At 36.3% G+C, this 5,841-nt stretch overlaps 1 pseudogene; it reads right to left on the bottom strand.

Annotated features, from left to right (window-relative positions):
• Positions 1-727: 727 nt before the first annotated feature.
• Positions 728-843, bottom strand: LOC112473778 (annotated as a pseudogene).
• Positions 844-5,841: the final 4,998 nt, after the last annotated feature.

Genomic DNA, 5,841 nt, shown 5'->3' with positions numbered 1-5,841 from the left:
CTGGAGAGAATACAACTCTGGAAAAAAAGGAAACACACAATTTTATTGATCTTCTCAGAGAAGTTTGGTTCTCTCTCTATCTCTGTCTCTCTCTCCCTCACCGCCCCCCCCTAATTTTCAAGTTCATTGATTTCTAAGTTTAATTCTTTCCTTTCTTCTTTTCACTTTGGGCTTTATTTGCTCTCCCTTTTCTTATTTCTTAATGTGAAAACTCAGGTCATTCCTTTGAGACTTCTCTTTTCTAATGGCAATGAGTGCTATAAATTTCCCTCTAAGTACTACTTTAGCTGCATCTTTCAAATGTTGATATGCCTTTTTTTTTTAATTCAGTTCGACTTACTTCCTAATTTCCTTTTTGATTTCTTCTTTGGCTTATGTGTTTTTTTAGAAGTGTGTCATTCTATTTTGAATATTGTGGAATTTTCCAGATATCTGTTGGGTATTGAATTCTAATTTAATTCCATTTAATTTCCCTGGCACAGAACATACTTTGTATCATTGGAATCCTTAGATATTTATTAACACTTTTTCTTTAGCCCAGAATATAGTCTACCATGGTAAATGTTTTGTATGTTTTTGAAAGGGATATGTATTCTGCTGCCCTTGGGTGAAGGTTCTATCAATTTCAATTAAGTCACATTGATTGATAATGTCTCATTTGTTCTTTGTTCCCTTTTTCCTCTTTTCTGCCTTCTTTTGGATTTTTTTTGTTGTTGTTTATTATTTATGCCTACAGCACCTGGTCTTCCTAGGTGGTCTCCCACCTAAGTACTAACCAGGCCCGACCTTGCTTAGCTTCCGAGATCAGACATCGGGCTTGTTCAGGGTGGCATGGCCGTAGACCATGGACCGTGGCTCCACTGGGGCACGAATCCAGGACCTTCTGCATGCAAAGCAGATGTGCTAACCACTACTCTATGGAACCACGTCCGGTATTTTTTATTTCATTTTATCTCTTTTGTTGGTTTCTTAGCTATATCTCTGTTTTCTTTAATGGCTACTTTAAGGTAATAATACACATTTTAAACTTATCACAGTCTACCTTCAAGTGATATTATACAACTTCACATACTGTATAAGAACCTTACAATAGTATACTTCCATTTCCTCTCTCCTAGGCTTTGTACTAATTTGTTACACATTTTTACTTCTAAATATTTATAAATCCCATAATATATTATATTTTTACTTTAAACATTTAATTATCTTTTAAAGGGATTTTTAAAAGAAAAAATATGTTTTATATTTACCCACATATTTATAATTTCCAGTGTTCTTCATTCATTTAAAAATACTATGTCAACTATTGCCAAGGAGGTGGAGCAATTAGAATTCTCACGCACTGTTGGTGGGAATATAAAATAGTAGAACCACTCTGGAAAACAGTTTAGGGGTTCCAAGCTAAAAGCACACCTACATATAATCCAACTATTCTACTCCTAGGAATATATGCAAAACAGATATCAGCATATTTTCCATAAAAAGACCAATATAAGACTGCTCATGGCAATTTTGTTTGTAATATCCAAAACTGGAAATGGATAAATGAGCTGTGGTATATCTATTTAACAGTACTTGGCGATAAATAGGAATGTGTTATTGACACCTGTGACAACATGGATGAAGTACAAAATAATTATGCTTTAAGCAAAGAGCTAGAAAGAAATAAAGAGTACATTCTGTTTGATTCTAATTGTATAAAGTTCTAGAAAATGCAAACTAATCTATAGTGACAGAAAGCAGATCAGGAGTTACCTGGGGATGGAGGGTGAGAGAGGAAAATGGATTTCAAAGTAGCATGAAAAAACTTTTAGGGGGAGATAAGTAATCCCGTTATCTTAATTGTGGTGATTTTTTATGGTTGTATACATATATCGAAATTCTTCCAAGTTTACACTTTAAATATGTATAATTTACTGTAGCCAATTATATATCAATAAACTGTCAAAATTTATTGAATGCACTTAAATCAGATTGGATATAGCAGAAAAAATGATCAGTGAATTTGAACAATAGGAATTATCCAAACTGAGAAAATAACAATGAAAAGGAAAAAAAAGAAAAAAAACAGTGACGAGAGCCTAAACGATCAGAGGGACAGATCCCACAAGTTAACATATGTTTAATCAGAGTCTCAAAAGACAAGGGTGAAAAAAAGGGGACAGAAAAAATACAGGGAGAGATAATGGGCACATTTTTTCTTTTCAAATTTTCAACAATCTACACATCCAAAAAAGGTCAACAAACCCGAAGCATGAAAAATATGAAGAAATCCACATCACCATCAAATGTCTGAAGAACAAAAATAGAGAGAACATCTTAAGAGCATCTAGCATTTTTTTTTTAAAGATACATTAATTACGGGAAACAGTAATATAATAGAAGTGACAGCTGCCTTCTCAATAGAAACATAAAGAAGACAATGGAATTACATCTTTAAAATGCTAAAAGAAAATAACTGCCAGCCTAGAATTCTATCTATATTCCAAAATTACAGGGGAATCAAGACATTTTCAGATAAACAAACACTGAGAGAACTTACTGCCAGCAGATCCACGCTGCAAGAAACGTTACAAGAAATTCTTCAGGCTGCAGGGAACGGATGCAGATGGAAACCCAGATCTGAGGGAAGGAGAGACAGAGTGCTGGGAACATTAATTATGTGGTAAATACGAATGACTGTTTTTTCTTGATTTCTTTAAAATGCGATTAAGCATTTAAAGAAAAAAAATCACATGTAGGGTTTATAATTTATGTAGAAGTACAATATATAATAAGAAAAGCACAAAGGATGACAGAATAGATTTATGGCGTTGTTGTTCTTGCATTTTAAACAAAATGGTAAAATATTAATTTGAAGTAAACCGTAATCAGTTCAGAGCGTATATTATAATACCTAAAGTGACCCCTAAAAGTAATACAAATACTAAAATGACAATGGAAGAGAGAAAATGGAATGCTATAATTACTCTATTGCCCCAAAAGAAATCCCGAAAGAAGAAATAAAGAAGCAAAGAGACGAAGAGAGAAAAAACAAGCGGAAAATGGAGGCTTATACCCGATCATATCAATAATCACTTTACACATAAAATAAACGTTCCCATTAAAAGACAGCGGTTATCAGACTGGATTAAAGAGTAAACGATAAAAAATTAAAGCAAGACTCCAACTCTATGCTGTTAACAACAGAAAACTTTATAATGAAGAAAACAGATCTGAAAGTCAAATGACAGAAAAATATCTAGAACATGAAAACACTAAGCATGAAAAAGCTAGTGTGAATGTACTAATACCAGATAAAGTAGCTTTCAAAAAAAAAGGGATATTGCCAGAGAAAAAGAGGAACATTCCATAATAGTCAAAGGATCAATTCATGAAAAGAAATCATAATAACCTAATTTATATGTATGGATAATAAAGCTTTGAAACAGGGGAAATGAAAATTCACAGAATTAGAGGGACAAACGGGCAAATCCACAACCATAGTCAGAAATCTTAACAATTACTCTGTGAATAACCGATAGAAACAGGACCAAGGCTGGGTAGGGTAAGGCAAGCGAGGCACTCATCTTGGGCACAAAATTTAAGGGGACACCTAGAAGCCCTGTAACCAAAATAAATACTATTCTGAGGCAATTATTTTTTAAATCAAAATTAATGCAAAAAAAAAAAGTCCATAAGGAACAAAATGTCAAATTTTTAAATAATTACAGAATCAGCATTCCTGGTTTTTTTTCTTTTGCCTCAGGCTACAGTATGGATGAAAACAGCACTATGACTGATCCTTCTGTATTTAACATTTTTATATTTTCTTCAGTACTTTTACTCATAAGTCAGAAAAAATCAGGCGGGGAATTAGAAAATATTCTAAACCGAATGATAATGAAAACATAACAACAGTAAGATATGTGGGATGCAGCTAAAACACTTCTACGAGAAAATGTGTACCTTCCAACGCTTACCTTATTTAAAAAACGAAGTTTTAAAATCAATGAACGAAGCTTTCATGTTAAAAAGCTAGGAGAAAAGAGCATATTAAACTTTAGCCAACAGACAGTTGTAAACATGAGTAGAAATCAATAAAATAGAAAATGAACAAACAGTAGTAAAAATTAGCAAGGCCAAAAGTTGTTTCTTTGAAAAGATTAATAAAATGGATAAATCCCCAGCTAGACTGACAAAGAAAAAGGGAAACAGAAAAAACCTCACAACTTACCAATACCAGGAACGGAAGAGGGAGCTTTACTACGAATGTCACAAACATTAAATGGGTGATAATGAATAATTTTATGCCAAAAAATTTAACAACTTAGTTGAAATGGACCAATTACTTGAAAAACACAATCTATTAAAATTGACTCAGGAAGAAATAGAAAATCTGAAATTAATTAGTCCTGCTTTGCACACAGTTCCCTGTCCCTCCAACTTCAGGCTTCAGGTAACTTTTCTAGACCCTGCACAGCTTATATCTCATGATTCCCTGGGACCCAGTCCCTGTCCTGGGATAGCTAGTAAACAAACATTATTGATTGCTATATTTTACTTTATAGATTTATGTCAGTCACCCTTGGGGTGTTTGAGAGTTGCAGGAGGGCAGCACTCAGACCTGTCCTGAGTGTGGCTTACGCTGGCCCAGCCACCTTCTCTTACCTGGCCCCTGGGGACTAGTACAGCTAGCCAGGAAGGTCCCAAGATTTATGTCATCTAGTATATATTTGTTCCTTCATTAATTTGACAAAGGTTTATTGAGTATCTATCTACTGGGTGTCAGACACTGCGTTAGGTGTTAATATCTAATTACCTTAGTTCAGCGGTCCCCAACCTTTTGGCTCTAGGGACCAGTTCTCCTATGAGAATTTAATGCCCGATGATCAGAGGTGGAGTTGAGGCGGTGATGCTAGTGCTGGGGAGCGGATGCAGATACAGATGAAACTTCACTCGCTCACCCTCCCGCTTCCTACTGTGTGTTCCTAACAGGCTATGGATGGTACCTGTCCATGGCCCAGGGGTTGCGGACCCCTGCATTAATTAATGGGCAATTGTTTGATCATTTATGTTCATTCTTATTAAAAATTGGGCCTTGGATCCTTGCTGAGGGACATAGCCCATCATTATGACATTGTTTCTATGGAGAAATCAGATTTGTTTGATGTCATTTCTATGCAGTATCTTTGCATGGGGATTCAAGTGTATTTGAAACTTGAGGGTCGTCTGTATTCTATTGAGGCAGTAGAGGCATGTATGATATGATTTAGAAAGCTTTTTAACTAAAAATGACTTAAAAAATTGTCAAGATTTTAAAAGAACTGTCGGTTTTCCAAGAAATAAATATCTGTGGAGGCAGATTCTTGAACGGTAAGCTTCTAGACTGCCAGCAGCATAGGCTCCACCTGCTGTGGCATCATCCTTCACACAATGCCTGGAGAGTGCGGATGCTGTTGATGCTGGAAAGAGCCTGGATCGTCAGGTGAGCAGGCTTTAAATCCCAGCTCTGCCAGACAAGGCATTTCACATGTGACAGCCGCCATCGGGGTGTTTGAGGGTTGCAAGGAGGGCTGCACTCAGACCTGATCTGACTGAGTGTGGCTTACGCTGGCCCAGCCACCTTCTCTTACCTGGTCCCTGGGGACCAATACAGCTAGCCAGGAGGGTCCCAAGAACACCCCCTGGTGCTCTGTGCTCTGGTCCCACACCCAAACTTGGTGCAGAATCCATTCCTAGCAACTCGAGAACCATCGTAAACTATTAAGAGGAGAGGGAGCTATTTGTAGGTTTAGAATAAGACGCATGTCTGTACCTGCGTGTGCACTTCACCACTGGGAAAGCCCTCCCTGTTGTCCC

Source organism: Pteropus alecto, unplaced genomic scaffold, assembly GCF_000325575.1.
Source record: "Pteropus alecto unplaced genomic scaffold, ASM32557v1 scaffold8, whole genome shotgun sequence".
Lineage (NCBI taxonomy): Eukaryota > Metazoa > Chordata > Mammalia > Chiroptera > Pteropodidae > Pteropus > Pteropus alecto.
Note: the sequence above shows the minus strand (reverse complement) of the source record. Positions and strands in the feature narration are given on the sequence as shown.